Here is a 12,991-nt window from a genome sequence, read left to right as displayed (position 1 = left end):
TCCCCTGTATATGAATGTGTTCCATTCTGAGAGCAAGTTTATTAAGGCCAACTCATTTAAATCCAGCAAAATTAGCCTAAGTATCCAACAAATATTATAACAGCTTTATAATACTTTTCACACAAATAATATATAAAAAACAAAGAAACACAAAGAATAAAGGAAACATTTTAAATCTTATAGTACTGTATTCTAAGTATAGTAATACAGTAATACATCTGGCATATAGGGGCTGGCATCAATTGAACTGACAAGAAGAGTTACTGACTGGAGGAGGGAGAGGATGTGGGAGATGGTAGAGCTGAAGTGTCACCAGCAATAGGAAATGGAGGGCAAGCTGCAGTTTTACTCAGAGGCCCAGGTTCTAATTCCTTGCTGGATTTAATTCTATCTACCCTCTTAAAATAAATGATCCAGTGATCTTTGGGAAGTAGCTCTTTTTTCTCACCATAGATGACATGGTAGCACTGAATCGCATTCTGAACAGCTGCTGCAACCTTTGCATACTGTTTTACATTTGAGTCTTGGGCCTCAAAAATGCAAGTGTTTTCTCAAATAAGGAACACCCCCTTGTAATTTTCTGTGTTATGAATCTTTACAGTTCTTCAGTTATTTTGTCTTCATCTTGTCTGTCTTCATCATTTCTCTGGTCCTCCAGTTCCTGGTGCTTCTTAGTAGTACCAGCTACATCACTGCTGCTTTTAAGCTTGCTTCTGGACATCCTGGGCTTGTACTGCTGTGCTCTATACAGTACTATACAGTAAAGAACACGAAAGCACAACTACTTGTCGAGGACGAACATATATGACAATGTATTCCAGACAAGTGATTGGACATGCAATTGAATATTTGCATCTTTGAAAGCTCGACACTTGAAGGTTTGTATATAGGGGACTTGCTGTAGTGCTGCAGTGACTATTGGGAGTGTGCATCTTTTTCAATTTGATTTTTCTCCAGTTATATGCCCAGGAATGGAAATGCTGGGTCATATGGTAGTTCTGTTTTTAGTTTCTTGCTGCTGCTGCTGCTGCTGCTGCTAAGTCACTTCTGTCATGTCCAACTCTGTGCTACCCCATAGACAGCAGCCCACCAGGCTTCCCCATCCCTAGGGATTCTCCAGACAAGAACACTGGAGTGGGTTGCCATTTCCTTCTCCAATGCATGAAAGTGAAAAGTGAAAGTGAGGTCGCTCAGTCATGTCCAACACTTAAGATACCTCAATACTGTTCTCTGTAGTAGCTGCACCAATTTACATTCCCAGCAATAATGTAAGAGGGTTCCTTTTTCTCTCCAACCTCTCTGGCATTTAATATTTGTAGACTTTTTAAATGATGGCCATTCTGACTGCTGTGAGGTGACCTTATTGTAGTTTTGATTTTCATTTCTCTGGTAATTAGTGATACTAAGCATCTTTTCATTTGCCTGCTATCCATTTGTATAATGTCTATTTAGGTCTTCTACTCTTTTTTGATTTAAAAAAAATATTGAGCTGTATGAGTTGTTTGTATATTTTGGAGATTAATTCTTTTTGGTCCTATCTTGAAGAACAGAACTTGAGGAATCATGCTTCCTGACTTTAGATCATGCTACAAAGCTACAGTAATCAAACCAGCGTGATATTGGCACAAAAACAGAGACACAGACATAGAACAATGAAACAGGATAGGGTCCAGAAATAAACCTACATATTTAGGTTTAATTATGCTATGACAAAGGAGGCAACAGTAAACATTTGAGGAAAGACAGTCTCTTCTATATGTGGTGCTGGGAAAATGAGACAGTTACATGTAAAAGAATGAAATTAGAACATTCTCTAACAATGTATACAAGAATTAACTCAAAATGGATTAAAGACCTAAATGTGAAATCAGATACTATAAAACTCCTAGAGAAAAACATAGGTGGAACACTCTCTGACTTAAATTACAGTAATATATTTTTTTGGATCCATTTCCTAAAGTAAAAAAAAAAAAAAATCTGACATAAATTATTGGGACCTAGTTAAAAGGTTTTGAACAGCAAAGGAAATCAACAAAGTGAAAAGACAATCTTTTGCCTATTTTTATTTGCTATTTGTTTTATTATCAAATTGTAGTAGTTCTTTGTGTATTATGGATAAAAGTCTTCCTTACATAGTTACCAAAGTGTTCCCCAATGATCTCCACCTTCTGTCATTCATACCAATATGTAGTTGTTGTTCAGTTGCTAAGTCCTGTCCAACTCTTTATCACCCCATGAACTATAGCACACCAGATTCCCCTGTCCTTCACTGACTCCCAGAATTTGCTCAAATTCATTTTCATTGAGTCAGTGATGCCATCTAACCATCTCATCCTTTGTTGCCTGTTTCTCCTCTTGTCCTCAATCTTTCCCAGCATCAGGGTCTTCTCCAGTGAGTCAGCTCTTTGCATCAAGTAGCCAAAGTATTGGAGCTTCAGCATCAGTCCTTCCAGTGAATATTCAGGGTTATGCAGATTCTGAATGTGAAGAACCTTTCCAAATTGTTCCAAGATTGGTCTATATTACCAATAGTGTACAGAAGCAGTAATAGTTTACTCCCTAAGTTAGGTTTGGAAAAAGGCTGTGGTTTCTGTCTCAGGCAATTGCTTTCTTACTGTCTTTCCTAGATCACCAAATCTGGGGAAAGTAAGCTGCCATGTTTTGAGCCATGTGTCAGGGAAGTGGAATTTCTGTTACCAAATTCAGATGCTGAAACCCTAACCCTTAGTATCTCCAAATGTAGTTGTTTGGAGATTGGGCCTTTCAAGAGGTGAAATTAAAATGAGGCCATTCAGTTGCTCAGTTCAGTTGCTCAGTCGTGTCTGACTCTTTGCAACCCCATGAACTGCAGCACGCCAGGCCTCCCTGTTCATCACCAACTGCCAGAGTCCACCCAAACCCATGTCCATTGAGTCGGTGATGCTATCCAACCATCTCATCCTCTGTTGTCCCCTTTTCCTCCTGCCCTCAATCTTTCCTAACATCAGGGTCTTTTCAAATGAGTCAGCTCTTCGCATCAGGTGGCCAAAGTATTGAAGTTTCAGTTTCAACATCAGTCCTTCCAGTGAACACCCAGGACTAATCTCCTTTAGGACGGACTGGTTGGATCTCCTTGCAGTCCAAGGGACTCTCAACTTGACTTAAACTCAACATTCAGAAAACGAAGATCATGGCATCTGGTCCCATCACTTTATGGCAAATAGATGGGGAAACAATGGAAACAGTGACAGACTTTATTTTGTGGGGCTCCAAAATCACTGCAGATGGTGATTGCAGCCATGAAATTAAAAGATGCTTACTCCTTGGAAGAAAAGTTATGTCCAACCTAGATAGCATATTAAAAAGCAGAGACATTGCTTTGTCAACAAAGGTCCGTCTAGTCAAGGCTATGGTTTTTCCAGTAGTCAGGTATGGATGTGAGAGTTGGACTATAAAGAAAGCTGAGTGCTGAAGAATGGATGCTTTTGAACTGTGGTGTTGGAGAAGAGTCTTGAGAGTCCCTTGGACTGCAAGGAGATCCAACCAGTCCATCCTAAAGGAGATCAGTCCTGGGTGTTCACTGGAAGGACTAATGTTGAAGCTGAAACTCCAATACTTTGGCCACCTAATGCAAAGAGCTGACTCATTTGAAAAGACCCTGATGTTGGGAAAGATTGAGGGCAGGAGGAGAAGGGGACAACAAAGGATGAGATAGTTGGATAGCATCACCAACTCAATGGACGTGGGTTTGGGTGGACTCTGGCAGTTGGTGATGGACAGGGAGGTCTGGCGTGCTGCAGTTCATGGGGTCGCAAAAAGTCGGACACAACTGAGTGACTGAACTGACTGATTTATTGTTTTAGTATCATTTGTTAAAATTATTATCCTTCCCTTTTGAATTGCCTTGACATTTTATAAAGAACCAAGTGACCACAAATGTAAGAATTTATTACTGGACTTTCTATCCTCTTTCATTGATCTGTAGGTCTATCTTTGCACCAATACCACACTCTCTTGATTTGTTGTTGTACAGTTGCTCAGTCATGTCCAACTCTTTGTGACCCTATGGACTGCAGTATGCCAGACTTCCCTGTCCTTCACTATCTCCCAGAGCTTGCTCAAACTCGTCCATTGAGTCAGTGATGCCATCCAACCATCTCATCCTCTGTTTTCCCTTTCTCCCCCTGCTTTCTATCTTTCCCAGCATCAGGGAAACTCACTCATCTTTTCCACTGAGTCAGCTCTTCACATCAGGTAGCCAAAGTTTTGAAGCTTCAGTTTCAGCATCAGTCCTTCCAATGAATATTCAGAGTTGATTTCCTTTAGGATTGACTGGTTTGATTTCATTGCAGTCCAAGGGACTCTCAAGAGTCTTCTCCAACACCACAATTCAAAAGTATCAATTCTTTGGCACTCAGCCTTCTTTGTAGTTCAACTGTCACATCAGTACATGACTACTGGGAAAACCACAGCTTTGACTATACAGACCTTTGTCAGCAAAGTAATAATCTCTGCTTTTTAGTACACTGTCTAGGTTTGTCTCTTGATTACCATAACTTTAAGTTTTAAAATCAGATAATTAAGTCCTTCTAATTTTGTAAGAATATCTTGACTATTCTAGGTCTTTTGCATATTCATATAAATTTTAGGATCAGTTTATGAGTTTCTACAAAAGAGCTTGCTGGTATTTTGACAAAGATTGTGTAGAACTGACAAATCATTTGGGAGAGAACTGGCACCTTAATGGTAATGTTTTATTGTGGTTGTTTAGTCTCCAAGTTGTGTCTGACTCTTTTGCAACCCCATGTACTGTAGCCTGCCAGGCTCTTCTGGTGTGTTTTATTACAGTCCATGAAAATGGAATGTTACTCATTTATTTAGATTGTCTTTTAGTTTCATTTAACAATCCTTTGTAGTTTTTAGTGTAAAATTTTTTGCATGTGTTTTGCTAAATGTATTCCTAAGTGTTCTTTTTAATGTGATTTTGAAAGGGATTAGGTTAAATTTCGGATATGTCATTGCTAGCATATGGATATACAATTGATTTTTTATCTTGATTCCAAACCCCCAACCTGTCTAAATTTATTTATTACATATGTTATATATAACGTATATCTGATTGACTTTCTGTATTCTGTTTCGATGTTTCCATGTATGTTAATGAGGGGTATTTGTCTATAGCTCTCTTTTCTTGAAATGTGATCAAGTTTTGTCTTCAGGGTTTTTTTCCTCTCTCTTAAATTTGATGTTTCCCATCTTTTCATTGCTTCTAGATACATTTCTGGCAGAGATCCCCAACTAATTTCTACCTTACTAATTTGTTATTTTATGGTATCTAATCTTCGGCAATCTATCTGCTCAGTTTGTTTCAACGACTGTATTTTTCATAACCAGGGAAATAACTGGAGGCCAGAAACTTATTAGTGCTTCATATTGCTAATATTCTTCCTTTTTTGGTGGCATTTCTTTTACTCATTTAAGATTTCTCACTAGTTTTGGTCTAGTAATTCTGCTCCTCTAGGACAAATTGTCCAGTTTTTTTTTTTTTTAATTTCTTTTGTGGATTTATACTCAACTGTAATATTTTCCCTATGATCTCATATTCTCTTGGGACTATAAGCAACTTCAGCTGTAATTCATACTTGAAAGGAAGGATCAAAAACCTGAGCTTGGACTGTAATTCCTCTGATGCGATTTTCTTTCTTTCTTTCTTTCTTTCTTTTTTTTTGAGATGGTACAGGAAAGAGGAACCTCAGGGTGAAAAGCCGTTTGTGTTACAATCTGGATTCTGCTAGTTCCATTCTACCTTTCCTTGAAGAGAACATGCCCCTAGGTTTTTCCCCAGTATTCTGCATTTACTACCCCTTCTCCATTAGCTGCTGTATTCTGTGGCATCATTTAGACCCCAGGGTGGAGGGAAGTAAAGGAGAGAACTATTTCAAGCCTACCTGTATGTGTAATTATCAGCTTCCCTATGTAACTCTGCCTGCTTGGATAGGTGCTGGACTGGACCTGCTGTTTTCATGCCCACCTTGAGTTGGGGTGTGCTGTGATAACTCCAGGATGATATGATTAGAAAAGGGCATAATCAGAGAGACCATCTCTCCATTCTACTCCTTACCTAAACCAGTGTCCATCTGTGATGCCAGGCTTTCCTTTTCCCACAACAATGGTATCCAACTCCCTTTCATCTCCCAGGGGTTTCTTAGAGTTTCTGAGTTATTCTCCAAGATCCATCATCACCCTCTCACTTACATGACATCTCAAGGATTAGATTTGGGTCCCTCAGGAAGGCAGTAGTGTTGTTAATTTCATTTCTTTTCAGGAACTGAATTCTACAGGTTGAACTTTTAGGAGGTAGTCATGATAATGAATTTCTGAAATTACTTTAAAGGTAAGTCAAAGATCCTTCCTACTGGGCTTCCTGTGACATTGCTCAAATTTTTCAAGGATGCAAAACATTTCATTATATTCCCAAAGGTTTCTTTATATTCCCAACTTTGAGGCAATGCAGAAATTCCCATGTTTGTTCATGGACTGTTGCATCACTGTCACTTTGTGTACTTGATCAAAAATAGATTTCTGGGCCTCTTCCTAGAGATAGTTAATCAAAATGGAGAGATCTATTAGGAAATCTTTTTAATAGGTGTCTTTGTGCATACTTCTGATGTATAATCAGATTTGGAAACCACTTGGGGAAGGCATTACAGCTACCACTGTCCAGTAGGGTACCACAGGGCAAAGTGGCTACTGACCACTTGAAATGTACTGATCCAAGTTGAGATGTAGTATAAGCGTGAAATATTTACATTGGGTTACATGTAGTATAAATGTGAAATACACTGGATTACAAAGATTTAGTATTAAAATTTAATAACTTTCATATTGAGTACATGTTGAAATAGTATTTTAGATACAGTGGGCTATGTATAATACATTATTAAAATTATTTTCACTTGTTTCATTTTACTTTTTAAAATGTAGGTACTTGAAAATTTTAGATTATGTATGTGGCTCACATTAAATTTTCATTGGACAATGCTGGACCAATGGACCAAGAAGATACTATTAAAATTTAAATTCTAATTAGATGGGCCTAGTATTCTTGCTTTGGAGAAGGAAATGGCAACCCACTCCAGTGTTCTTGCCTGGAGAATCTCAGGAACAGGGGAGCCTGATGGGCTGCCATCTATGGGGTCGCACAGAGTTGGACACGACTGAAGTGACTTAGCAGCAGCAGTATTCTTGCCTAGAGAATCCTGTGGACAGAGGAGCCTGGTGGGCTGCTGTCCATGGGGTCACACAGAGTTGGATGCCACTGATGTGACTTAGCATGCATGCATGCATGCATTGGAGAAGGAACGGCAACCCACTCCAGTATTCTTGCCTAGAGAATCCCAGGGACAGAGGAGCCTGTGGGCTGCTGTCTATGGGGTTGCACAGAGTTGGACATGACTGACGCGACTTAGCAGCAGCAGCAGCAGAAGCAACGTAGCAGCAGCAGCAGCAACGTAATGTGAATAATCAAGAATTAGCTAAGTGTCAATAAGTTCACTTATTAATTTGTTAATTCAGTCAATAAATATTTGTTTCTTCAGTGTACTTTCCAGACTGTTGCTTGAGCATCTTTGCGAAACACAAGTCTGATAATGTCAGTCAATGCCTTAAAACTCTTGAATGCTTAATGTTGCTCTAAGGACAAAAGAGCTAAATCCTTATTATGGGCTTGCAAAGTCCCCTTATATTCTGACCCATAGCTTCTCCTCAGATGCTGGGAGCCAACACGAGAAGTCCCGCCCGTGGCAAAGGTCATGAGGTTAAGGGGTCCAACAGGCAAAGGCGAGTCTGGCCTTAAGGGAGCCTTGCTGAATCTGCTCATGCATCTGCCCCAAAACCAGAGTCTACCTGCCTTACTGCATTGTGCTTTTCACCTACTTTTCTGACATTAACAGGGGGTTGTCCCCCCACCACCTTTTTCTGGAAAAAGTTAATTTAGAGCTTTTAGATAATAAGTCTCCTAGGCATAATACGAGTGTTTCAATCCAAAAACCCCTCTGATGGCTTTCTAGCCTGCCTACAGGATTTTTACAGCTGCACATGTGATTGTTTGTGGCCTCCTGACTGTGAGATGCACAGGAAGCTTAAAACATCCTAGGAATGTAGGGACTTCTGAGGAGTCAAAATCATTAGAATAGGACTGATTAAGGGCTTCATTGTTCAGCCAATACTTGCTGCCAAATTGTCATATCTTTTATTTGTTGACATAGTTGGTATATAGAAAAAACAAGTAGCAACATAGATCTTTGAGTTAAGTACCTTCTTTGTTATAACCCACTGCACTTTTGTTCTACAGGGATGTAACTTTATTTAGTACTTTAAAGGTGATGCAGATTAAAGAAAAACACTACAGGGAAAATGAGATTAACATTCATTAAGGAAGAGAGCCATAAAATGTTAACAGGCCTTTTGGCCAGAAGATAATGTAAATCACCTGAGACCCTTTGTATAGGGAAAGATTTGCAGAAAGAAAGCCTGGTCTTGATAAGGGTCAGGGCTGCTGACCCTGCATAACTTTGTATTATCCATTGATCTCTATGTACAACCAAAAGTATAAAAAGCTTTCCTGGAAAATAAAGGATGGACCAGTTTCTCAAACTAGTTTCTTGGAAATCTGGCTCCCCCAGTGTCGACTCTCTCTCTCTCTTTTCTCTCTCTTCCTCCTTCTCTTTCTCAGGCTGATCCCTTAGAACGCAGAGGCTCTCCTGTCTACTTATTTGGCCGGGCTTCTAAGACCCACGAGAGAGGGAGCCCAAGGCGGGGCACCCTCTGCTATTCAAACGGGCGCCTGTGGCCTAACGTAGATGGTGCAAGTTTCTTGTCTTGAGACTTTATTAGCTTTCCGTGTAAACCAAGGAATATCAGCCTGTTTTCTCCACTAATTTTGCTACTACACTATCCTTTCCTAATCTCTTTTTATATCTCTAATTAAATAATCCTTTCCTAAGATGCCGACTCCGTCCCCACTTCGAATTCCCTGGATCCACCGGGGCTGGACCCTGGCACTCAGCCTCGTTTCTAATTATTCATCCTCTAGATGGCCAGTAAGCACTACTTTCCTAGGGGAGCCTTCCTTAGCTATTGCTCCTCCTTCTGCTCCAGCCTCAGTAGAATTTCTGTGTGTTTCTTTCAAATTGTAATAATATATTCATGAATATTATCATTTTATTAACACTAGTTTTTCTCCAGATAGTGAGTTCATTAAGCACAGGGACCTTGCCCTTTCTTTTTAAATTGCCAACTTGGGTCTAGTTTGCAACCCACAAGAAGACTTGAAGGACTTGAGCACCTGTTTGCATCATGCACCAGGCTGTACTATGTGATTATCAACATTAAAATCTATACTGTCTTCAGGGGAGTCACAGTTAAATGAAGGAAGACAAACATGCAAAAAGAAGTAACAATAAAGTGAAATGAGTATAGAGGATAAAATGTGATATAAAGAGGGGGAAGCCTGCATTCCTTTGTAGAGAAAGTTGGGAGAGCCTTCCTAAGGAGCTGACTTGAAGAATGAGCAGGAGTTGGCCAGGAGGTCAAGGTGGGAAAGCTTTCTAGAAAGAGGAATGAAAAAGTGTACCATGTTTAGGGAACAGCAGATAAGTTAGGTGTGAACTACTAGAGTATAATGACTGATTAGAAAGGAGGGAGAGAAGATTGACAAGTGATCAGAGGCCAGGTCTTCAAGGCCTAATAGGCCTTGGAGAGAAGCTTGCATGTCTTCATTTTCTAGGCAGTCAGGAGCCAGATTCATTTCCTGAGGCTGTGTTCTTAGGTTGGGACACAGAAGCAAGTGGTCAGGGAAGAAACTGCTGGTTGATTCTGGGTTTGATTATTCTTTAGCAGGGGAACATGACGTTCTGTGATTTGGATGGGCTTGTTATTACAACACAAGTAACAGTTCCCAAAGAATTGGCTGGATCTGTTATTGGCAAAAGTATGATAAGGATCTAATAAATAAATCATGATTCAGGAGAGTTTAGTCATAATTGATGAGCCCTTAGAAGGATCCAGTAATTGGGTCATTGCTATTAGAGGAATCTAGACCTAATACACAAGGCATTGTGTTTGCTGCAAAGTATGTGGAATAGGTTCCTAAAACGATTTTAAAGTTTTCTCAAAAAAAAATCTAAAATTTTAATTTTTATATTTTTAATACCTAAAGCCTAAAAACAGAAATTTTTACTAGCCAGAGTAATACTTAGTTTTGAAACCAAACTAAACAAATTCTGCTTGTTTTAATTTCTCACTTCCAACTGTTAAACCAAAAACTTGTTTGGGTTTACTAATTACATTTTGTACAAAGTTTTAAACTTTTCATTGTAGGAAAACTTGAAAGTTTTTCTGTGGTATTTTGAATTATATAGGAAATAGTAAGGGACAATTAAATATTACTTTAATTGAATATTTTGTATAGCATCTCAGCATTTGTATTGGTTGTTAAACGGCTTAATCTCTTTTACAAATCCAAAACGTCACTGATAAAAACGAAATATAAAATCCATAAAGTTAAAGTTTTCCTTTTTAAATGAATTACTCCTTTTAATGAAAATATTACTATTAATATTTTGAAATAGGTATCATTCATACCAGTTACATGGCAGCAAATTGAAATAGAAAATATAGGGCTATTATCTGAGTTTTTAAACTAATACAAGCTATTTATAGAATAATAATGGAACATACATAGATGAAATAAGTTATCCTGGTTACAGAGGCTGCTAAGTTGCTTCAGTCATGTCCGACTCTGTACGACCCCATAGATGGCAGCCCACCAGGCTCCCCCGTCCCTGGGATTCTCCAGGCAGGAACACTAGAGTGGGTTGTCATTTCCTTCTCCAATGCACGAAAGTGAAAAGTGAAAGTGAAGTCGCTCAGTTGTGTCCGACCCTCAGCGACCCCATGGATTGCAGCCTACCATGCTCCTCTGTCCATGGGATTTTCCAGGCAAGAGTACTGGAATGGGGTGCCGTTGCCTTCTCCGGGTTACAAAGGACGGGCAGTGAAATCACAGAGAGCTAGGTTAAAATTATTTCTCTGCAAGTTTCCTGCCGTTTGACCTTGGGCAAAATCTCAGTCCTTCATATGTCAATTTATTTAAGGATTAAATGCATGAAAGCTTTTAGTACAGTTCCTCACATGATGAAAATACCTAACATAACATAAGTAAATCATTAATGCTTGTTATTGTTTTTTAAAATTTTTGGTTCCCTTTATTGTTTTAATTGTACTGAAGTATAGTTCGTTTACAATGTAGTGTTAATTTCTGCTGTACAACAAGTGACTCAGTTATACATACATAATTTTTTTGTATATGTAAAAGAATATATTTATATACTTTTTCATATTCTTATCCATTGTGGTTTATCACAGGATATATAATATAGTTCCAATGTTATAGAGTAGTAGGACCTTGTTGTCTATCCATTCTATATATAATAGTTTGTATCTGCTAATTCCAAACTCCCAATCCTTCTCTTCCCTATTCCTCTCACCCTTGGAGCCACAAATCTGTTCTCTGTATTTATGGGTCTGTTTTTGTTTCATAGATATGCTGTGTTGTATTTTAGATTCCACACATAAGTGATATGATACGGTATTTGTCTTTCTCTTTGATGTATTTCAGTTTGTATGATAAACTCTGGTTGCACCCGTGTTGCTGCAAATGGCATTATTTTGTTCTTTTTTATAGCTAATATTCCATTGTATATATGTACCATATCTTCTTTATCCATGCATCTGTCGATGGACATGTAAGTTGTTTCCATCTGTTGACTATTGTGTATAGTGCTGCTATGAACATAGGATTGCATGTATCTTTTTGAATTATGGTTTTGTCTGGTTGTATGCTGAGGAGTGGGCTTACCAGATCATATGGCAACTCTATTTTTAGTTTTTTTGAGAAACCACCATACAGTTTTCCATCATGGCTGTACCAATTGACGTTCCTACCAACAGTTTAAGACATGTAAGAGGGTTCCCTTTTCTTCAACATCTTCTCCAGCATTTGTTACTTGTAGACTTTTTAAAAATTAAATTATCTATTTTAATTGGAGGCTAATTACTTTACAGTGTTGTGATTTTTGCCATATGTCAACATGAATCAGCCATGGATGTACATGTGTCCCCCCATCCTGAACCCCCTTCCTGCCTCCCTCCCCACCCTATTCCTCTCGGTTGTCCCAGAGCACTGGCTTTGAGTGCTCTGCTTCATGCATCAAACTTGCACTAGTCATCTATTTTACATATGCTGCTGCTGCTGCTGCTGCTGCTGTCACTTCAGTCGTGTCTGACTCTCTGCGACCCCATAGATGGCAGCCCACCAGGCTCCTCTGACCACAGGATTCTCTAGGCAAGAATACTGGAGTGGGTTGCCATTTCCTTCTCCATTTACATATGCACTGGTCATCTTTTTCACATACATATTTCGATGCTGTGCTCTCAAATCATCCCACCCTTGCCTTCTCCCACATAGTCCAAAAGTCTGTTCTTTACATCTGTGTCTCTTTTGCTGTCTTGCATATAGGGTCATCAGTACCGTCTTTCTAAATTCCATATATATGCATTAGTGTACTGTATTTGTATTTCTCTTTCTGACTTACTTCATTCTGTATAATAGGCTCCAGTTTCATCCATCTCTTTAGAACTGACTCAAATGTGTTCTTTTTTATAGCTGAGTAATATTCTGTTGTGTATGTGTACCAAAACTTCCTTATCCATTCATCTGCGATTGAACATCTAGATTAGTTCCCTGTTGTAGCTAAACAGTGCTGTAATGAACATTGGGGTACATGTGTCTCTTTCAATTCTGATTTCCTCAGTGTATATGCCCAGCAGTGGGATTGCTGGGTCATATGGCAGTTCTATTTTCAGTTTTTTAAGGAATCTCCACACTGTTTTCCATAGTGGCTGTACATTCCCACCAACAGTGTAAGAGGGTTCCCTTTTCTCCACACCC

The sequence above is a fragment of the Oryx dammah genome, unplaced genomic scaffold, assembly GCF_014754425.2.
Source record: "Oryx dammah isolate SB20612 unplaced genomic scaffold, SCBI_Odam_1.1 HiC_scaffold_28, whole genome shotgun sequence".
Classification (NCBI taxonomy): domain Eukaryota; kingdom Metazoa; phylum Chordata; class Mammalia; order Artiodactyla; family Bovidae; genus Oryx; species Oryx dammah.
This window is presented reverse-complemented; position numbering follows the sequence as displayed.